The sequence below is a fragment of the Octodon degus genome, unplaced genomic scaffold (assembly GCF_000260255.1).
Source record: "Octodon degus isolate 3935 unplaced genomic scaffold, OctDeg1.0 scaffold00073, whole genome shotgun sequence".
Lineage (NCBI taxonomy): Eukaryota > Metazoa > Chordata > Mammalia > Rodentia > Octodontidae > Octodon > Octodon degus.
The window spans coordinates 9,827,297-9,851,645 of NW_004524649.1; the positions used below are offsets into that span (position 1 = coordinate 9,827,297).

General features: G+C 39.2%; 1 protein-coding gene across 1 annotated transcript in view; it reads right to left on the bottom strand.

The window, feature by feature from the left end:
* The window catches only part of Macrod2 (MACRO domain containing 2), a 1,506,514-nt gene that overhangs the window by 204,917 nt on the left and 1,277,248 nt on the right, over positions 1-24,349 (bottom strand). The window lies entirely within an intron of this gene.

Sequence of the window (24,349 nt, forward strand, 5' to 3'; positions counted from 1 at the left end):
GTTTCTCTGGAACATTTATAGAGTTACGCGATAGAGACAAGGGATGGAGCATAAATAGTAATTCACATATATTTGATATTAAATCAGAGATTCCATTTTGTGTCCTGAAACTAAATACCCATGTAGTTACTTTTATTTTAACAATATCAAAAAGGTTTAAAAATCACTCAACCCATCAAGGCACAGCTGACAAGTTGAAGAGAGCACAGAGCAAGGCAGGAGGGAAAGGAGGGGGTGGGAATGCAGTGGGACAAGAGGCATCTAAGCGGGCGTCATCCTTCTCAGGTCTTGGTTCTCCCAACCAGGCAGTGAATCCTGTTACCAAGAGTGGACAGTGCCCCACAGGGCAGGAAATCTAAAAGGGCAACAAGAGAAAGCCAGTCACAGGGACCAGGAGGTCAGCCGATCTCCACTTCAGCAAGACTTGATTGCCTCCTGGACAGTGTCTGGACTCTCCATCAAAAATGGAAAGACTGGTCTGTAAGTAACCATATTTGCACTCTTGAGTCTGGTGTCAGGTCCTATTTGCAAAATCATGCATATTTCTATAAATCCAAAATTTGCCCTATTCATTCATTCTCAAGGAGAAAGATACATTCATTTGGTTGAGTCAGGGATTAACTCTGCAGTAATGAATGTACGTCTCCACTCTTCTTATGGCATGCTTATGTCCTGTGGCTAAAACTCAGAATCTTAACGTGGAGTGACGGAAATGAGTTGCCAAAGGGCATATATACTGTGTTACCATTTCTACATAATTTTAAAGCATAAAACTGCAATGTGCAGAGATTCATTCATAAGTACAACTAAAAGGAATGCTTTACAGGTCATTAGTCTGTGGTGGTTCCAGAGTCTGCAGTTCGCACATAAGCAAATTCAGTGCAAACAGCAACAAGAAACTCAAGTTTAACCCATCAGAAACTGCCAACAACCCTCTAATTAGCATATTGCCCCTGGAATGATTCAAACAAGACTATTCCTACACTTTAACTGGTCAAATACTTTCTTTGTCTTGCATCCACCCACGTTCACCCTACAAAAGCCCCTTGGTATCCTTTCAATGGAGTCCAGAACCACATGCAATCTGGAACTGCCCAATGTACAAATCATTGTCTGCTCAAACTCTAAAATTTCTGTGTGCCTTGGGTTATTTTTGACCAGTGCTGCTATATGGAAAAATACAAGGGGATTCAGATACAATTTTAGGATAATGAGGATTTCTCAGAAGGGAGAGAAGGTAAAGGAAAACATAGGTAGATATTTGATCCCCCCCATCACCCTGTACAGGGGTTCCAACTCAGGACCTTGTGCTTGTGAGGCAGGTGCTTATACCACTGAGATATCTCCCTAGCCTGACTTTTGATCGAATTGTTGCTCTTTATTTAGAAAGATACTTGACAAAAGTATAATAAAAGACTAATAACTATGGTAGTAGGTACATAACTATATTATTTTCTGCAGTTTTTTGCATGTTGGAAATACTTCATAATTAAACACCCTAAAAATAATAAGATTATGTTCTGCCTTATTATCTTCTCTTAGACAACACTACTCTCCACCTGGGCTGGGCTATCATGACTTTCAAAGATCATAATTACACTCACTTCTATATCTAAGATTGAGGATTTATTTTCCTCTAGATTTTAAGTGGTCAGAGTATTTCTAGAATCATTATACTGACCAAAAATCAAAAATAATAAAACTTTATGGAAATTAGGTTTCCATAAAAATGGAAAATGAAGAAGACCAAGTCAGCCAATCTCATTTCTACCTCTTTCCTCTGTGTCCAATGTAACAAGATGTGTTCCTTGGCTGAGGGTGAGTGCTTGAGACAGTATGTGAATATGTGCATGTGTGAGTGCCTGTTTGTGTGAGGAAACTTAATGATACTCTCTGCTGTTGAGGGCATGCATAAACACCATACAGACAGGTTTGTCAAATATTGTAAGGAATTATAGGCCATCTTTATTTTTTATTATTTATTTATTTAGGTGTGTGTGGCAGAACCGGGGATTGAACGCAGGCCCTTTTGCTTGCCAGGCAAGCGCTTATTCTACTGAGCCATCTCCTGGCCCCTATAGGCCATCCTTTAACACATTAGGATTCATTACTATGGAAATGATTTAAATCCAAAATTTAGCAGCCCACTTTATTTTGCCCAAGAGTAAGTGGATGATGAGGATGAAGCAATTTCATTTTAAAATAATTGAAAGGTCCATTTCCCTGTCCTTACCCTGTTCTTAGGTATAACACTGAAAATATCCTGGAAGCAATTTCTATCAAAGATTTTACCTCATCCACCATGTCCTGGAAGGTGTATAAATGAACACGTTTTGCACATGTGTGCACATATATGTTCTCTGGAGTATGGTTAGACAAGCGGTCATTTAGTTGGCACACTGTGTCGATAAACTCATCCTTGGTACTGATTATGCTTTACCCCTCAGCTCACCTCAGAAGTAATGATAATGATCCTCTCATGAGAGAGGGAGTTAATAAACTCTCTCTGGTGAATTGAACAGGCCTTTGATTATGGCAGAAATGATGTTAAGAGGCTTCAAAATCATCAAAGACTCTGGATATTCCACCCAGGCCTTTTGGAAGGCCCACTGTTGTAGGAAGTCATCACATCACGTGGAAGCACACAGACCACAGGAGAATCCCGGTGGAGCTGTTCTGGCCCACAGACTACCTACAGGGAGACACCCTTGGGGTTTCAGCTCCATGCACTGGAGCCACCCCAGCTGATACCACACGGAGCAAAGCTGAGCCATTCCTTCTAAGTGTTGATTACAAAGGCATGAATAAAGATCTAGACACACATAACTAAAAATCCTCTATTCTTCTAGTTTTTCCCCATAGATACATTTTGCATTCTTGCTTTCCTGACTGTGAATACTTGATACCTCTTGAAAAGGTCAGGCTAAGTGGATTGAATGAGTAGAAGTCACTTGGGGGTGATAAGAAGAATGTAGAACATCTAATTGGTACGTGGGTGAGTTTAGACAGAATCTGTGCAGAGGGAGAAGTGGCTAGATGATCCACTCTGGCTCTGGACAAATTTTATGAGAACCTATAAGGATGGCTCACTACTGAGATGCAGGAGCATAGTTTCAACTATCATTTAAAATCTGCAGTCATTGGACACTTTTGTAAACTGAGAGACTATTCATTTATTCATCATCTTCTAAGTGAGCATCTTCAATTTGTTGGGTCTGGACCATACTGTTCACTCATTAGAAAACATGAATCCAGAAACAAGAGTGACCTTTTTCTAAGGACAATAAGTTAATACCAAAACCTTAGCTGCTTTAACTTCACATCCAGCCTTGCTTTTGTGATATTGCCCAGGGGTTTGCGTCTCTAGGCCTGCTACAAGCTCTATGATAGCGGGTGGCCTTCGTCTCTGTAGGCTCCAGTTTTCATTTGGATAATGTATCCATATGTATGTGGATATTAGAGGTTTGTATTACATCATCTCAAATAGTTTCTTTCTTCTCCCTGCTTTTCTTCTTCCTGTTGCAATCTATTTCTGCAACAGATTTCTACTATGTCACGTTAGTGAGCTGGAGCTCCATATCTCAGCCTGTTTCTACCTTTCTATGAGGTCTGTGTACAGAAATACAGCTGCAGCTTATGTGCTAGAAAAGGGGCTCCAGAGCTCTGCACAATTTGTTCATGCTGTTGCTCACCACCCGAGCTGGGATGGCCATTGGTTGGATTCTCCAGTTCCTGCTGGTTTCTGCTTTGGGTTCTTTGGGAGCTAGACTGGGCCCACTCATTGTTTTGCAGTGAGGACACTGGGTCTTCTGCAGGGCATTGTGGCTTTGGGGTTCAATATTTCTTTTGTATTTCAATGAGTTTCTTTGCATGATTTTCAATGAAAAAATATTAATGTTAAAACAGTTGAGGTTTGGTCAGGGAAGCACAACTCTGTGAGTTTTATTACAGTGACTAGTTCTCATTCAATTATGGGAGGAAAATGGAAAGCAAATGTCCAAACAGGATGGTTTGCAGAACAGAGAGCAGCTCCTACTCAGAGCACTGGCCTGGATATTTCATCGACTATCACATAGAGACATTCATTGAAGTGCAAAAAATAATGTTCTGTTTTACAGAGAAGTAACCTATCAAGGCTACTTAAATACAAATTCCTACTTTCAAAATGAACTTTTGTCCATCATCCTAGGCCATCTTCTTAACCAGTACCCTAAAGTAACTATTCATCCACTCTTCTGAAATTAGTTTCGCACATTTAAATGACTCTTTTTATTTCTAAACACACTGTCAATAAACTGCAATTGATTCCCCAATGCAAAATATAAAAGCAAGTAATATAAAGGACAGCCTTGTTATTTTTTAGAATCAAGAACTTGATAAGAGACATCTTCACAGCTTAAGCAAGAGCATTCTGAAGAGCCAGATGTCACGCATCTTGTGTCACTTGTCAATCGCACACATCCTAGGAGCTCTATGATTATTGATAGTCGATGTGGTGAGGCAAACAGACTTCTCCTAGGAGCTCTATGATTATTGATAGTCGATGTGGTGAGGCAAACAGACTTCTCCTAGGAGCTCTATGATTATTGATAGTCGATGTGGTGAGGCAAACAGACTTCTCTGAAACATATGTATGTGCTGCAACTAAAATGTTTAATTCTAGAAACAAAAAAGATTCTTAGGCTAGGGAGATAGCTCAGTAGAATAAGCACTTGCCTGGCAAGTGCAAGGACCTGAGTTCAATCCCCGGTTCTGCCAAAGGGGGGAAAAATTAGATACTTAGATGATAGACTAGACTATAAACTAGCATGTTAAAAGGTAATCTTTTTTAAAATAAAAAGACCATAACAAATACAGAGAAAGATGTAGATAGACAGTAACTTTCATATACAACTTTGAAGAGTAAACTTTGATAGAATCGCTTTGGAAAGTTATTTGCCAGTGATGACTAAAGTGGCTGAATATGCACACACCCTAAGGTCTAGCAAATTTTCTGGTAGATAAATACCAGCAAAATATATGAAGAGTGGCTAAAATACATATTGAATGTTTCAATTTAAGAAGTAATAGAGAAAAAGATACCTTGCCCTTAATCCTTGAAATGCTCCCCCAAACCCCAAACACATTTAAACCATCGTTTTGGCCACTTTTCTGAAGCAGTTCTGTAAGTCCTCTTTTGTGTTTTTATGTGTAATAAAAAATGCTATAAATGGTGTTTTCATGTGCCACCCAGTGGAGAAGCAGACTTGTGAAAATGTTACAGTATATACTCATCTACCTAATTCACTGGCTCTGGCACCTTGCAACTTCTGGCTCTACTGTGGGATCAAAATGACAATAAACAGTAAATGTTTTGAATTGATTGAGGGCATTAAGACAGCTACGGTGGAGCAACTAAAGATGATGATGAAAGAGGACTTCTAGAACTTCTTCAGAGAGAGACAGAAATAATGGGATAAGTATGTTCTAATGAAGGATGTAGTTTGAGGGAAATTAGTGACAATGTGTCTTTTAATACTTAAAACATTAGGGGGCCTGGGAGATGGCTCAGTGGAATAAGCACTTCTCTGGCAAGCACAAGGGCCTGAGTTCAATCCCCAATTCCACCAAAAAAAAATACTTAAAACATTCACTGTATTATTAAATCACACCTCATACATGTATGTTGACCAAGGAAAGAATGCCAAAATGTTCACAGTTCTATTCATAATATGTCTGAACTGGAATTTTCTTTTTTTGTATTTTAGGGAAGGGTCTACAGGGTGTTCAGGGTCTCACGACTAGATTGGACTCATAGTGACTCTCCTGTTTACAGCCTCCCAAGTGCTGGGATTACAGGCACACACCACCACATTCAGTCTCAATCGCAGGCTCAGTGAGTCCCCAGATCAGGGCTGGCATGGCAGGCCCAGGTTCAAACACCCGGTCCCTGCACTTGCTTCCTGGTGCATTAATCTGCTGAGCTATTTGGCCGGCCCTAAACTGAAATGTTCATAAATTATCATAAATGGTAAACTGAATAAATTATGATATACAAAGAAATATCACAAGCCAATGCAGTGTGATGAAATGAAAAAAACCCTATAATTATACACTAAAATATAGGTAAACCTTACAAACACTTTTGATAAAACATCCAGAAAAATGTACATGTTGCATAGTTCTATTCCTATACAGTTCAAAACCATTACAGAAATAGATGAAATCATCTGTGGTCTGAGGAGTTAGTGAAGCATTTTCTCTGGGGTGAGAACAGCAGAAAAGCAATCTGGGGGATGCCAGGCATCCTGGCTTTTTGATCTGGATGTCAGTTCCCTGGATGTGTTCAGTTTGTGAAAATTTATCAAGCTGTGCACTCAGGAACTATATGTATGTTACACTTCAATAAGAATTTTTTGGAAGGTTCAAAGTCTTATGTTACAGTTGTCTTGGTCAACAATCAAAAATCTATTTTCATTGACATAGAGGTCAAAAAAGTCCTTTAAATCTGACCTTATAAAGCAATCTCACCATATATTTCTACTGATGCCAACTCTGGCTCACCCATCAAAGCATAAAGGAGTAAAGATATATTTCTTCCACCAAGATATCCATTAATCCACAGTGGGGGGAGGCATGAACATGATGGTGTAAGTTCTATTAATCTTCTTCTCCATTGTATCCACTGTCCCTCTACTCCAAAGAGGGTTATGGAATGAAGCAGGTTTGGAATGTCTGCAGCTAACTTGCATTCCTCCTAGCTACCAGCTTCAAGGCAGCCAACACTGCCATAATTATCCTGTGCTCAGCAGTGCTGGGAGGACGAATGAATTCTGATGAACGTCATTTGTTTTCTAGTGACAAACATGCAGAGACCTAGCATGCATGCAAATGCTGCCATAAATGAGGACTCTAGAAGGTGGTCTTGGGTAAGCACAAGCTGATGGACAGCCAGGGTGAGGTACCATCCATCCTGCAGGAGACACCAATACCCTAAGCTCTGTAGGCTTAGGTAGTGGATGTTTCCCATTGGAGTGACTTCTTTTACTAAAGTGAATTAAAGTTCAGGATTTAAGCATTAAATTATGCAGGGACAGGTTTCAAGAGGGTGGAGGACCAGGACTTTGGAACTTCTTTGGTGGCTGCAAGTCAAGGATAAGCAGAATGACTAAAAGACAAAGCAGCTCACTGATAATTCATTGCACAAAGAGAAGTGGGGCTGTCTAGATGTTAGTCTATCCTCTAAGAAGCAAAGGAGAGCAATCTGTTCTCCCACCATATTAGTCTCCTTTTGCAGTGTAATCAATCACTACAGATTTAATGCTTTAAACTACCTTTATTATCCCACTGTTTCCCAGCAGGTTGTAAGTCTAGGCCTAACCTACTTGGATCTTCTGCTAAGTCTCTGAAGCTGCAACCCAAATGTCATCTGCATTGCAACCCTCACTGAAGACCAGAAATTCTCTTCCTAGTCCATTCTTCAGAGCTACTGGTACAATTAAGTTCCTTGCAATTGCTGTACTGAGATCCTGGGCTCCCACAAGTTACCTTCCTTCTTCTAGACCAGCAAGAGTGTGTCTTGATGACTTATATCCTCTCCAACCTCTAGACTCTGTGTTAAGACTCTACCTATTTAAGTAGGCCCACCAGGATATTCTCTCTCAGAATTATCCATCACAGTGCATTAAATATCTCAATTATATGTGTAAAAAAATGGTGCTCAGAGCTCAGGGTGGGTACCATCATCTTCAAAAGTGTCTTAGACTTCTGTCCCACATGCCATTTGTCTCCAACTTGACTTGACCATTGACCAGATCTGTGACCTTGAATAAGCTACTTAACTTTCATATCCTTCCACCTCCCCATCTCTTCAATAGAAGCATTGACCTAGTGGGACTTAGTGACTCAGGATAATATGTTTTTATTAGCTCCTAGCTCTGTGGGCCAAGTTTCTGGCATGGCGGGGCTGGCTTCTCTGTTCAGGACATCGCTAGGCAGGAATCAAGGTATCAGCTGAGCTGAGCTATTCTCTGAAGGCCCTAGAGAGAAGTCCATTCAGCTGATTTTTGGTTTTAGCCGAATGTAGTTGCTATTGTTACAATACTAGGTCTCCAGCTTCATGCTGGAGTTTACTACTCTGAGTTTCCATCATTCCCCACTGCTCTTTACCATATTTTTGTCACCACTCTCAAGCTAGAAATGTTAGACCAAATCCTTCTTGCTCTCAGATCTCTTGAATTTCTTCATATCTTACCCTTACGCTGGATTTAAAAGATGTATGCTTTTTGGTCAGGCCACTGAGGTGACCTCCCTAGTTTAAGGCCAGCCAACGTAGGATCTCAATTACATGGCAGAATCCCTTTTCAGTAGTGTGTGGGTTCTGGGTTGGGCAACTGCAAGGTCAGCCTGTCTGCCACAGTTGGTCAGAATAACCACATAGCATATTCTATGGTCACATCCATCCAGATGAGGTTGGGAGGGCTAGCTTTTCAGGTAAAGGGCATTTTTCTCACCTCTGAGGCACTATGTCTGAGAAGAAACATGCACAACTATATGACCCATATGGCACATAAGCAGCTCTTGCTGTAGCCATCTCAGCTGGCGAAAGGGAGAATGAGAAGCCGACAGCTGAACCGCTACTCTGCACACACTTCCCATGTCCCTACAGGAGTCCCAGTTCCCACAATGACATCACTGCTGTCACCAAGTATTGTCTTCTGCGTCTTGCCCAAAGGTATTAGGTATGCTCACACTTGTTCCCACCACTGCAGAAGTTAGTGTTTCTGCTTGCAAGTTTCAGAATTGGAAATTTTTCTCTCCATGTTCCCAGAGATGCGTGGATGACTTAGAGAGCATTTATAATCTGTAAGTAGTCAAAGGGCAGTTTTTGCATTTTGAAATTGCTTCTGCATGCATGAAAAGGATCCTTTATTTTGGGGGGCTTTTGCAAACCCAGTAATCTGTCATTACTCCATGACAGTACAATTCAGAGTCTTCCTGTTTTGTTTTGATAAATTGCTGCTTTTGACTTTTCTCAGGCTCAGTAAGAAAAATGGCCATGTATCTGAAGAAGCAAGTTATTTTGGTTTGAGCGGGAGGCTTATTCGTACAAGTTAATTTCCAGGACTGCCTCATATTGATCAAAACGGACACCCTCACGAATGGCACAGCTGTCATGGTCCTTGAAGATATTCTGTATGCTTAGCATAGAACAGATGCACATATGCACTTGGACTTAAAACTTGCAATTTTAAGTTCTAGCACAGCAAGCACGTCTCACCCAGCCCTTGTAAGCAAAGAAAGGATCCTGGGAGTCGTTTGGGGGAAATGCCAGTGAAAGGTAAAGAACTGACTTACTTTCACAATTGCCAAAGAGAGCTGCTCACCCACGTTGACCCTCTCTTCCTACATAAGCCTATGTCCAATAAAGCATTCATGTAGCCACCAAAGGAGCCAGACCTCTTCTCTCCACATGATGCACCTCTGAAAGGCCCTCTGATAAGACCTGATACCTGCCCCCTGCTCATTTCTTGAAGTTCTAATCCTTAGTAACTGAGAATGTGACTGTTTTTGGAGAGAGCGAGCATTTATATGTGTAAAAATGCTAAAGTGAGATTCTTAATATTGGTGCTAATCCAATACGACCAATGTTTTCTTCTGAGGAAGAGAAGTAGGTGCATAGGGAGGATTCCATGAAAACACAGAGCGAAGAGTGGCTCAAAAGAAACCAATACTTCTGACACCTTAATGTGAGCCTTCCAGCTTTCAGAACTGAAAGAAAAATGGTTACCATTGTTTCAACCACCTAGTACGTAGTACTTTCTTATACCAACCCTGGGAAACTAACACACTGTCCCAGACTCTGAATTCCTTCTGGAATGGGCTGAGTCTTCTGCTGTGGCTATCAATCACAGTTCAATTTCTCCTATCCTGGCTTCTCTCAGGTTTGCTCCTTCTCCAGGTATTGGTCAAGAGCATTTTTCTTAAAAAAATATATTTGGTACAGGGTCTCACTACACAGCTCAGACTTGTAGTGATCCTCTTGTTTTCAGCTTCCCCAGAACTGGGATTACAAGCATGTGCCACCACACCTGGTCTTGGGGACTGACTCAGTGGGCTTGGGGGTGGAGCCAGTGTGGCATGTGGTCCAAGGGATCAAACCCTAGTCCTTGAGCTTGCCTAAGCATGTGCTTAATCCACTGAGCTATCTCTCTGGCCAAAGAACATCTTCTAAAACCCTGCTGCTTGCAAGTCTCCCTGTCTGTTTCCTACCTGAAAAAGCATGACATATGACCACAACCCTTTATGTTTGGTGAGCACACTATTTTTCCCCCTATGCCCTCTTTCTACATCAATTCCACTGTTGTGAATGGCAGCAACCAATCACATGTGAAGGTCTTCCCCTGAGGTCCACCTAGCAGGTGACTCTGCCACCCTCTCTTTGCTTGTTATTAATTGTAGAAGACATAGGTGTGTACAACCAGTGATAACAGGTCAGGATTCATTTTGTGAAAGACTTGCAAAGTCACCATGAATTATACATGTGACCCAAACTGAGTGACAGGAGGTTTGTTGAGATTTGAGCCCTATCTGACACTCATCCTTGGAACCATGTATCTGAAAGCTTTCTGCGCACCCTTTTGTAGGGCTGGGAAGCTGGCCCCAAGGACAACTGTGCAATGCTAGCCTACACATTAGAATAAAGCTCCACAAGGCTAAAGCAGTTCAGGGCTGGGGCAGATCTCTGCAGATGTAGCTCTTGTCTGTTGTGAGGCAGTGGTGAATCTTTGCAGATGAAAGTGATGGATTTCCTTGCTGTAAAAATTAATCATTTAGATATGGTTTAAATCCGTAAAAGTTATATGTGTCTACATGGAGGTGCAACAGCACTGCTCAGCTGGTTCATAGCCACTCAGGTGTTAGTGGCATGTGCATGCCAGGGCCTGGTCATGTGTTTGTATCTCTTTGCCTAAGGACTTGCTTAGATTAACAGGTTCTGATCAAGCATTTAGAAAGTTGGACATTTGGAAAATGAATGCCTGCTACTCAATGGTGAGTGTCAGTAGCCTCATCAGAAGACTAGCAAGAGTAGTTATTCAAATTCCCCTATTCTATCACCTTTGGGTTAGAAAGCCATACTTCCCCCAATGATGAACTTTGAGGTCTTCAGGCTGGCAAATTTAGGGTGTACTCTGTGGTGCCCTTCTTCACCAGCCCATCACTCAGGTAATCTACAATACCTGCACTCTAAACCCTGTCTTAGGTTTAGTCCTGTCAGAAATGAGTATTCCATTGGCATCTACATACTCTAGGTGCATGAATTCAGCAAAACAATCCATCAAACAATCCATCACAGTCCAGCAGTCCACAATAGTAGTGGGTTATCCACAAAAGTTGTTGACTTGAGCCTTTCACAGCTCAGCATATTAATATGGCTTTACTTTATATACCTCGATTTCATACTTTGCTGCTGGATGGTTAAGCAACACAAAAGGGGATACAAAGGAAGGACCATTTTGTATCTGTATGCGCAGAATAGTCAGGATAGATATACAGCTACTTTTGCTTAATTCAATGAGAAGAAAGATTTGTACTAATAGTGTTTGGACAAGATATTCCGTCTGCGTCTTGTACTACGGATAACTGTTAAGAAGATAACAATGTACAATGTATTAATTATTGAAACCGTCATATTAATCAGTTTTGAAACTGTCTCATTGATATTTGTTTCTCAATAAAATAAAATTAAAAAAATAAAAATAAACACTGCCTTAGGGTCTGCTTTCTGGAGAACCCCCCAAAAGAGATGGAAACAAAATTAATCAAATATCAGCATATTCTCTCAGCCTCCATCCTTTCCAAAGTTAATTTTACATAATTGAGCTTCTAACTTTGAAGGTATAGAATTCTTTCCCGTACTTCACTATCCTTTGTACAGTGACCTCAAATTGAGAAGACAGTGCTAGGAATATCTTTTGACTCAGATTTCTTCTTTGCCATCCACCCTGTGACATGAGATTATCCTTCCAATACTGCAGCTATTGTTCATCAAACTCTCAACGTCAAACCCCACCCCAGCTGCAACCCCTTATTGTATATTTCATACTCTGGTTTCTCAGAACATTCTCTTTCTTCTTTCTTTCATTTGCTTAAGAATATCTGCAGAGGTGGTTCAGACACAATAGTTAATAATTATTCTTTGTCACAGTAATTAAAAATTACAAGGAACAATTGTCATTCATTGCTGCTTATGCAGGATAGTGCCTTATAAAGCCAACGAATCGTGACCTTAAAAATATGACTGTGGGGAGAAATAAAAATCTCTCCTTACAAGGACAGCTCTATGCCAAGTCACAAGGTATCTCTGAAGCTTGGTCACAATGCTTTAAGAAATGGACCCCTGATACATCAGTGTGCAAGGCCCCCTGTAATGATCATTTCTTCAACATTTTCATTAGCATGTGACACTCACTGCAGATGTCATTTACAGTTCAAAGAGAAGCTCATTAACATAGCCTCCAAAAGAGCATTTTGTGAGGACAAAGCTGCTTCTCTTGGGGTTGATGTCCCTCCCACTCCTACAAGAAAGATTCATTTTGTTCAAAAGGCAAACCACAAGAGAAAAATCTCCCTTCAGTAATTTTCCATTTTCATGTCTCAGACAATAAGAAGTAGCAGACAAAAATGGTTCTGTCCCCAAGCCCTCCTTGGGCTAGGTGGTGACAATAGTGGTATATTTTTGTGGTTTGATGTGTCTGCTGCATGCTGTGTATAAAATAATCTGTGCCATCCCTATCTATCCTTAGTCACGCTCTATCTTCAACATGCACGATTTATTCCAAGCTGTAGATTGAAACTTTTCATTTTTATCTCCTTAGAGCTACTGTAACACATATCATCTCTCCATGAGCACAAGACGGAGGATCCTGTTCCCCAACTAGGCTGTTCCCGTCAGGGGAAACAATTTTTTTTTACTTTGCTCTTTCCTCCTAGTGATCTACGTAGCCTGGGTAAGGGTCTGGCCAAAGGACTCACTGCTGGACCTGCAAGCTCTGAATAACCTCATCAAGACAATTCGCTGACTCAGAGGCTCCTAAAGAAAGGTCATTTAGCAAAATGTTAGAAACAGCAGTCCCTGGGGGCTGGCCATACAGCTCAGAGGATTAAGGCACCTGCTTAGGCAGATGCAGGGAACCAGGTTCAATCCCTGGCGTGCTATACTGGCCCTGCCCCCAGGGTGAGCTGATACTGAGATATTTTTCAGTGGCCTTACTAATCAAGTGCTTTGCCAATGTCTGTTAGCATGTATCCCCAAGGGCTGCATCTCCCCCGCACTCTCAGGATGATTCCCTAAGTGAACTTCTGTGCCATTCTGTTGCACTTGAGGTTTGGCCACATTGCCATTTATTTAATGTACTGAATCAAATGTTCATATTGGTATTTATATAAAAACAATGTTTCTCCTTCCAGCTTTTACTGATCTCAGAGGAAAAAAGACCTGTATATACAGGTGCATTGCGTCCTCCTTGGTACAGACACCTACCCCCCAGGGGGACTGAAATCCCCACCAGCCAGAAAATCAAATTGTGGCTTAAGGACAAAGAGTCAGTATTTTGTACATAGGTACTGCACTTGCATAACAGAGGCAGACAGATAATAGGCAGGCGCATAGATAGAGACAGACGTTGATAGAGCTACATCAAAACACAATTTTAAAAATATTCTCTTTCAGATAGTACAATATTAAAGTATAATTCAGCCTTACGCTTTGTCCTTAAAAGCAAGTAATTCTAAATATTACAATCTTCTCAAGGGAAGGGAAGTTAAAGAATAGGATTTAGTAAGTACAGAATACTGCTATGCTAGACTCTTTCATGGCTTTAAATATGTTAGTTTATGTCATCAGATTACTACCTGTGAAATAGTTATTAGGATACTAATTTTGTAGTTACATACTTTATTTTATTTTAGTTTTGGGTGGTCTCAAGGATTAAACTCTGGATCTTGTACTTGCTAGGCAAGCACTTATTCCACTGAGCTATCTCCCGGGCTCTATACTTTTCTATTTTTAAGCAAAACAATTCAAACAATGATCAAAGAATAATAGCCAACCAAAATTGACAGTGAAAGGAAGCAAAAAATTAAATAAGACACAGTAATGTCAACTGCACGGCAACTTTGTTGTCACTAGAGACATACAGTAGAAAAGAATACTAATAGACAGGTATCCACTAGGATTATTTTAATAGAGGGTAAAGGAATGATGGCTTTCTGACAATAGCAAACAGATGTCCCAGCCTTTATATTAATCTTGTTATATAATGTCTACTGCTGTAATACCTTAAACATTTATTTTCTGAGCTCATTCTGCTCTGGCATCTGTGACGCTAAATGCTGCACTGGCCCCTTCTTGGTTTTACTGATGTTTCCGACACTGCTTACAGGCCAAAATTCAAAGGAGTAAAAAGAAAATTTGGTTTGCATTATTTTTAGCAGGAAAAGGATGCTTTATTTACATCTGTGCTGTTCCTGTACCATGTGGAACCATCCACCCATCCTTCAGCAGGAGAGGAAGTGCTCAAATTACAGAGATACGCAAATGGAATTGGCATATTGGTGCAATTTATAGGAACTACTCAATTGCTTAGGGAGACAAATTCCTAGAATAACATCGCCAAAAGTCCACACTAAACTTTCTACCTGAAGAACAGATTTGTTTCCTGGACTTAACTAGATGATTTATTCTTTAAAAACAAGTGAATCCTATGTGCTACACTTCTGGAAAAGTTGAGGAGGGGAAGTGAAACTTTAATGCTAAGAGCAGATGTAAAAAGTATTTGGAAAGATTCACTGATGATGTATTCATAGAAACACTTCAACCAGGATTCTATTTTTCTACTTAATTTAATTTCTTAGTTGTGAAACACACACAGATATTCTGGAAAATAAATTACTTAACTCTGAAGTTAAACCTTTGGGGAAATGGATATGGGGAGTCATGAATTTTTCAATGATGTCAAGGTCTACTTTGAAAAAATTCTGGACTCTTTTATATTATTTTGCTGAGTTAACACATCTATAATATTCAAATAACGGAACTTAACAAAAAAAAAGGGTATACAGATGAATGTCCATTTTGTATCTGTGTATTCAAAGTGGTTAGGATAAATATATAGTTACATTCTCTTAATGAATAGAGTGATTTGTTCTAATGGTGTTTGTAGATAGGATATCATGTCCGCATCTTGTACAGCAATTAACCACTAGAAAGAATGTATGTACTGTGTGAATTAATTGAAACTGTCCTACCAATTTGATTTGAAACTGTCTCATTGCTATTTGTTTATAAATAAAATTATGGGGAAAAAAAGAAAAAAATTCTGGAAATCAGGGAATTACTTTGTTATGTTTTGAGAGTCTCACTACTGCCATGCTGAATTTCTATGTGTTCTTGCACGACAGCCTCTGTGTGTGCTGCCTGTGTTAGCAGGTCTGACCATCAGCCACACTTGTCCTAGCCAGTGCAGTGAGCAGTTTAACAGGACTCTTTAGATAGCATGAGCCATCAGCTTGCATAAGACTTTTAAGACTTGTCTTTGGTGCCTCATCAGGAAATTGCTCTTTCTGCCAAAATACAGTAAAATCACACTCACTGTGACCCACAGGGAAAAATTGTATAGAAACCAATTAGAAAGAGTTGATGAACATAAACTAGTAAGAGTCTGTAACATCTCTGCCAATCTACCTCAGGACAAAACCAATGAGGGAAGCTAAGAGATAATTTCACAATGCTACACAAAGCAGCCTAGAATGTGGAGGATTCTAAGTGGGGATCTACCCTCCTTCTAACTAATCAGTGATGGGTTGAGAAATTCTGATCAGCTGCAAAGTTCCTTAAACAGGCATCTTTTATCTTAGAACTGCATTTGTTTTTTTAAAAAAAATCTACTTATTTTTATGTTCATGCTTATTTTAGTACAAAAATGTCTCTTACTCTAGAAGCTTATATGAAAAGGGGTTTCTAAAGAGGTGGTGTTTCTACCTTTGAACTACAAGTTCCCAGATTATGTGACAAAGCCTTGTTTCAAATAGGGCACTTGGCTTTTTCAGGAGAGGTGCTATATTCTTGACCCTGTGGCATAGTGGATAACATAAAAGAAATTTAGATAGTCCAGATTTTATGTGCAGATTTGAACACTTACTTGGCCCCTTGTGGTGAACTGTTTAACTCCTTTAAATTCAGTATTTGGGTCAGTAAAATATGAGTAAAGCTAGACTAATCACACAGTGCAGAGTTGTCCAGCTTATCCAAAAGAATGACGAATACGAAGAACTATTACATCATAACATAACAGCCATTGAATATATGGTAGATATCACTTAACAAAATTGGTTTGGTCTAAGTGAAAAACTATTATTGAACTGTCTTTACAGTACCAGTGTGTATTGGTGTCAGAAGACAAAATAATTTTTTTGAATCCTGAATACATTACCTAACTCAAAATTATTCTAATTCACAAGGGCTTCTTTCTTTTGGTCATCAGAGGTAATTATTGCCCAAAGTAAGATTATCTTTTAGCCTGTTCCATGCCATGACTGAGCTCTTTGACCCAGAAATAAGGCCCAGCAAAGAAAGAGTACTCTGCAATAAACAACTTTGCACTTTCAAAAGCCATAGTTATCAATTTTTAGTAAGCTTTAAATTTCTATGTTTGCTGGGGAGATAGCTCAGAAGCATAAACCCCTGCTTGGCAAATGCAAGGTCCTGAGTTTGATTCCTCATACAAAAAAAATATATATATATCCAGGTTGAGTGAACATGCCATATCCTGACTTTCTTCACAGATAGGTGGAGGTTTAGTAGGGTGTCAAAGCCAATATTCCCCATCCCTGAATATCTCCATGGAAGCAGTCAATGGGCTTGTCTTCATATGACCTTTTTGATAAGAATAACATTGAATTTAGAACCCATCCTACTCCAGTTTGACCTCACTTTAACTAATTACATCTACAAAGATCCTATACCAAGTAAGGTCACATTCTGAATATTTACATAAGCATGAACTTGAGGGAGCAGACGCTGGTCAATTCAGCATGGTCTGTAAGACTCAGCTTGGAGTCTGGTTGTTTTAGCAGCTGGTTAGACTACAGTGTCAATGAGTGCAATTTCATGTTTCCATATATGAATGTTCTCGGTCTTTTACAGGCTGTTTGATGTTATTTTATAAAATAACCTCTTACCTATTAAGCAACATATTTTAATGTTGTCTATAAAAATGCCTATTTTTCATCAGGATATGCTTGTTAAACTCTGCTGCTAGACTGCACTTCTTCCATGAGATAATTTTGTATTGCCTTAAATTTTTCTTTATACTTTGACATGTCACCGTGTATTGTTTTATATATATATATATATATATATATATATATATTATATTATTTTATTTTATTTTATTCTATTTTTGTGGAACCATGGATTGAACTCAGGTCCTTGTGCTTGCCAGGGAAGCACTTATTCTACTGAGCCATCTCCCTGGCCCTTTGTATTGTTTCAGGGAAGGGTCTCACTATTAGATTGGACTCCTAGTGATCCGCCTGTTTACATTTTCCCAAGAGCTGGGATTGCAGGTGTGCGCCACCATGCCCAGTCTTAATCATTGTCTCAGCATGCCCCTAGGGCAGGACTGGCACAGCAGTCACTGTGTATTGAATATGAAGCTTGCACTCAATAAATACTGAGTTGAATACATAAGTGGTGTGATAAAAAAGATGGTGAATGTTTCATTTGGAAAAATTATTACAATGAAAGCCACATTGTCACTAATCCCTATCAAATTATTCCACAGCCCCCAGCTTCAAACATACTTTCTTCATTGTTCTTGCCTCTCTCTGAAGCACTTTCAGAAGTCCCTTTATGTGAATGCCATTAGCTGGGCTGTCATGGCTGCCTTCATTTCCTGAGATGATTCAACACATTTACCTTTCATGGTTATTTTGTCTTGGGGGAAAAGTCAGATGATACAAGATGCCATATCAGGTACAAGAGGTGATAAGGACACACTGTTATGTTTTCATGAGCTTGCCTTTCTATCACATGCCACTTGACAGGCATTCAGTGTATTTTTACAATACCTGGTAAAGACACTCAGGAAAGAGGACTTACAGAGCAGCTTCAGAAAGTGGCAAAAACAATGGGATAAATGTGCTCAAAGTGAGGTGGAATACTTGAGAGGAAAAAATGTCAAGGGGTCTTACTGCAATAAATATTTTAAATGTAACCATCATCTTATATTTTGATGAGTTTTTATATTTCTTCCATGAGCAATGATAGGGATTGTGGAGAACATGATGTAAAAGACAAACATTGCACTGCTTTCAGGGAGATTTTTCCTGGACAGAAAAAAATAAACCTTCCACAAATAGCACAAGCCAGGTGGACAACATATGCTGGAAATTTTCTTACAAATTCTTATGTCATCACTTACCAGCTGTACAACCTTAGGAGACTTTCTTTTCTTCACTAAGCTCAGTTTTCTTGTCCATAAAATGGGGAATATACTTACACTTACCTCATCAGCTTGCCTTAAGGAGTAAGCAAATATTGACCATACAGGAAGGACTCAGTAAATAATAGCAATTACAGAGACATAAGGAACAAAAGGGATGTTTGATGGGCTGCTGATGACATTTTATATGTTTACTGAGTTTCCCAACTTCATTAGAAGCTTTCTAACTATAGACCTTATAATTGTCCTGTCCTAGAGTGCTCAAAAGTCCTTGTAGACCTGCTGCTCACAGAATATGGTACAGTGTCACCAAGTGATGTCCTCATCAATTGATGCATTGAGTAATTACTTTGGTTCTTTGTTGGCAGCACTAGCAATACTTCTCTGAGTTCTAGATGTTTGCTTTTATTTATAGTATTATCCTTAAGAAATACAAAGATTTGCTACCAAAATATCTGCAGGCAGATGGCAGAAGGTAATAGACTAGTAATAGAATTTAGTCGTTGGTAAAACAGAGTTCAATAAAAGGGATTGTGTGGGGCAGGGTCAAGATTGTGTATAGGGATAGGCAAATTGTGAAAGACGATGCTTTGTATTTCACTGCTGAGAAACCACAGCCACTAACGATGTCCAATTTACACAGGTTACAGTGTGATTTGCCATAAAATGCAGGGGCTTTAGGGAGCAGAGCAAATTGTAGAAGCTAATTACATGTCTCTCATTTGCTTGCAGTGGCTGGACCTTCTTCTGAGTTTCAGCTTCTTCTGACGCTTTGTTATTTTTGTTTTGATCTAATTATTATGATATTGATTTTTTAAATGGGCCCATGGTAGAGATTCTACGCATATGCCAAAGAAAATTCTACCATGACTTCTACATTTGTACTTCTGAAATTATCCTAAAAATCCATCTGGAGCCTTGAAGTTAATGGATTTTCAGCTAGTTAATTTGGTCTGCAACACCAAAACACCTCCCGCATAAATTCCCTTAAGTATCGGTTATTGTGAACAGGCCTATTTATTTAGCAGAAGTTGCATTATTATGCTGTTTCATAAGCAAAAGCACTGAAGGGAAAACATCACATAGAATTAACATAACTGCAGCAAGACAGGAACAGGAAATAGTATAAACTCTTCGTGTGAAAAATGTTCTACTGCTCACAGTATGGATATATACAAAGAGCACAAATCATACTTTACCTAAACAACAAAGGAGTGCCAACTTCCACCAGTTAGTGCAGGCCTTCTTTGAAGTTTTTCTAACCCAGCTAATTGGTGAGAATCAGGAAATGGTAATGATGAATGCGTAACAGCATTGCCAGTTGGCATCAGCATAAAACAGTTTCACTGCCCAAGTGCTTTTTATGTCAATTACCTCATGTAAGTCAAAATTAAACTGTAGTGTCTGGACTGGAGGTGTGATGAATGGTTTTGTTCATAAATAAGTTGAGTGCGCTACAGGGAGGCGAAGTGTTGAGCTAAGTGCTGCCCAGTGGTGAGGAAAAGGGTTGAGCTTAAAAAAATCTAGGTTTCTGTTTCCTATCTCTTTTCCCAGTGAAATCAGTCTGACTCAAAACAGAATTTACCTCTAGTCAATTAAGTTTGGACAGTTCTTCATACAGAAGAGTTCAAGCAGAACCTTATCAAACAAGGCAGATGTTGACTTCTTCAGAGAAGAAACAAATTCCCACAGCAAAGAAGGTAGAGAACTACATGTTTCATACAGCTTTGGGTCAGGATGTGTGGTCTACATAGCCAGTGACAATTGCTATCTATGTATCTATTGATCAATCGATCGATTGATTGATCGATCGATCATCTATATATCCATCCATCCATCACTTTATGCAAACATCAGAAATAAGCAATACCAGAACCACAAACTGGAACTACTTATGAGTTTAAAATGGCAAGGCAACTGTTGTGATGCTTTTTATGATTGTGCTTCTGTTATTCCTTTTAATGTGACAAACTACTGAAATTGAGAAAAGTAAGTGAATGTTGATCTATTTTGTTAGAGTTTTCAGGGAGCCAAATAAGGAAGTAAGTAAATAAGCAAGCAAGTAAACAGGCAAGCAAAAAAATCCAAAGGAATTCATATTTTTAAAAAAGTGTTCCTAGCTTTTGGCTCATTGTTTTTCATCCTGACTATTAACAAATTACAGAGTCCTCAGCAACTCTATTTTCTCACCTTTGAAATAAGTGGGTTGAAATTAGAAGTTTCCAAGAGTCTACTTACTCTCACATTATTGAGGCTGCTCTTTTCCTAATGCCATCATCAGAGTGTATTCTAGTGTCCCCAGTGAGTGCCCCGAGTGCCAACCTGCTAGCCAACTGAAATCAGGGAATCATAAAGCCTATGCTAACATTGGTACTCACTACTTAGAGACAGATTCAAAAAAGAGAAACTTTTGCTTGTATCACTCCAGTGTGGATTGTGCTACTGTGATTCCCAACAACAGTTTTGTTATAGATTCCTTACTTCTTTGACCCTTTTCTTAGAAACCAGTATCTTTGCAGCTGCCTCCTTCAACCAATCCAATTTCTCTTCCCCTGATCTTGATTGCTGATGATTTTCTCCTTAGAATTAGTCCAAATCTGACTGCTACATGAGAGGAAAATGGATGTTATGGTTTGGATCTTACATTCCTCCAAAAGTTCACAGGTTGTAAATTTGGTTCCCCATGCACCAATATTCAGGGGTGGAGCCTTTGGGCAGTGATTGGATCATTAGGACTTTGATGTCATGAGTGAACTGATCCATATATGAATGCATGGCTTAATGGGCTATTGTGAGGTGGTAGAAACTTTAGGAGGGAAAGCCTAACTGGGGGAACAGGTCAGAGAATGGCCTTTCAGGGTAAAGGTTGTCTTTGGCCCAATTCTTTATTTGTTTCCTGGTCACTAAAAGGTAAGCAGGCTGGTTCCACATGAGTGCCACCCCCATGATGTTCTGCCTTACCACAGGCCTACAAACAATAGAGTCAGCCAGCCACAGATTGAAACCTCTGAAACTGCGAGCCAGAATAAATATTCCCCCTGTTTAATTTGCTTATTGCACATATTTTATCATGGCAATGGAATAGAGGCTAACATATGATCTTAGAACTGATTACTATTGTTTAATTTTTGTCAACACTGTTCTCTACAACTGGACATTCAATTGGATGTATTATAAGTTACCTCTTGATTAAGAAACTTTCATTATGTCCCAGTCAAGCACCATTCCCAGACCTCCCATAATCATTCCATACCGCACCTCTTATGCTGGACCATCTCAACATGATTGGAAATGGACACCTGAAAAGATGACGAACTGTATTCATATTTTCTAGACCACAAGTCTTGAGCTTCCTCTGACTTAATAGTCTGCCTGTTCTCAAAGGAACTATTCATTTCTTTTTTCATATTTTATTATGAAACTCCCCGCACTGAAGGCCAATGTATAAAATTCAGATAAACTAAAATTAAATATAAATATTAGGGGCCAGAGAGATGCCCAATGCTGAGAAAGAATGTTGTACTTAAAATCTAGGTTTCTGTTTCCTATCTCTTTTCCCAGTGAAATCAGTCTGCCTCAAAATAGAATTTACCTCTGGTCAGTTAAGTTTGGACAGTGGATCTTCATATAGAAGAGTCAAACAGAACCTTATCAAACAAGGCAGATGTTGACTTCTTCAGAGATGAAGCAAATTGCCATAGCAAAGAAGGTAGAGAATTACATGTTTCATACAGCTTTGGGTTAGGATGATCAGTCTACCTAGCCACTGACAACTGCTATCTATCTATCTATCTATCTATCTATCTATCTATCTATCTATTTCTCTATCATCTATCGATTGATCATCTAACTATCTATCCATCCATCCATCCATCCATCCATCCATCCATCCATCACTTCTATCCAGTGGACTAAACACCTGCTTAGGCAAGCTCAGGGACCAGGGTTCAACCCCTGACATCACATGCCACACTGACCCCACCCCCAGGTACTCTGAGCCAGCCACAGAGACCGGGCATGATGGTGCATGCCTGTAATCCCAGCACTGGGGAGGCTGAAAACAGAAGGATCATTGTGAGTCCTAGCTGCACAGTGAGTCCCTGTACCAAATACATTAAAAAAACCCCAAATAAATAAATATTACTTTTTTCTGGTGCTGTATAACAATATTTTAAAAGCTTAAAATGTCAGCAGGTCTTAGAATTTTTGTTGTAAAAATATTTTTATAAGAACAAGAAAAGATTCAGATTTTGTGTATATGATTTTTTATAATTTAACCAATGTGAGTAATAGTTGATATGTTCTAGAGTCTTTCATGGCATTCCTGGAAGAACACATGATTTAATTTAATTTCTGTGATCTGTTTTTTATGTGTTTATATTTTAGTTGATACTAGTTCATCAGTTAATTTAGCCAACAGCTATTTTTTTCAGTTACAGAATTATTTTGTTTTATAGTCTACAAAATTTTAACAATATCTTTGCCCAGTGATATTTGGTCTTTGACATTCATCTCTGAAAACATGGGTATAGATAAGCATAGCTTAATAGATGTTGGCCTTTGAACCCATGGTTTATTTACACACATATATCAAAATGAACGAGACTGTACTTTTTCTGTAAGCTGTGATAATTTTGTAAGTCAAAGGGGGAAATTGTTTGGCTCTTGCCACCAATTAAGGGTGCGGGGAAAACTGAGAAGAGTGGCTATGGAATTGGCCATATGTGTTCTCCAGCATGCTAAGCAATGAAGAACTACAACCCTTCTTTCTGATCAATTCAACATAACATTGAAGATGGAGCTAAAGTAAGAAATAATGAAATATCTCTCTGTGTTTCTCTGTTTGTGGGTAAAGCAGTTTTCCCTCAGCTGTGCAGATACTGCTGCTTCTCAAATGTGCATAGACTGATAAGACATTTTATAGCTATTGCTGTTGCCAAAATGCCAGACTTTCTCCAATAATTGTCTCATTAAGAATTTTAGGGGTAAAGTTGGAAGAATATTAAAATAATTGCTAATACACCTCTATCGGTTTCTGTTCTTCAGGCATTGCTCTAAACAATTCAACTTGGAATTAAATTGTTAAAATTCATTACAATTCTATGAGCTAGTAGAGTATTGTTATTCTATTTCATAGGTAAGGACGCTGAGATAGAGAAATTTAAGTGAGTTGTGTGAAGTTATATAAGCCATGAGTGGTTATATTGATCAGACATTGCTGAATACGTAAATATAAAATTTCAATGTAGCTTAACAATGAAGCATTCTCATAGGAATTATACATGCACACATGAGCTATACGCATTCACATATATGATAGCCTATCGTTATACATAGTGGTCTTCCAAATTTTCTGGGATTTCCATTGTTCTTACATTTGCTGAGATTCTGCCAATCTAGGCTGAGAATAGAGGGCAGTCTCTGATTCAGGCTGTGGCAGTTGGAGAAGCTCTGATTTTACCATATATTAGCTGGATAGTTCTTCTCCATGTGTGTCTTATCATTCCTGGATAATGAATTACTCAGAGAATATTCTCATAGAAGTATCAAGATCAGAAAGTGAAAACATTCAAGACTTTATAAGGCCTACCTTTGGAATTAATACTTACTCACATTCTACCATCCTGTCATTGCCCAGAAGGAGTCACATGGCCAAAGGCAAATGTCACGGAATTGGTACATAGTCATTTTCCCCAGTGAGACCAGGGGAAGGGAGTGGCTGAAGGCCAGGGCCAATGATTCAATCCACTATGGTAATAAAATAGATTTGAACATGGGCAATCTGATTCTATGTACCTTGCTCTTGAGTGAAATACTATACTTCCACTCAAGTTTTCCTTCTATTTCTTCACTTCACAGAAAAG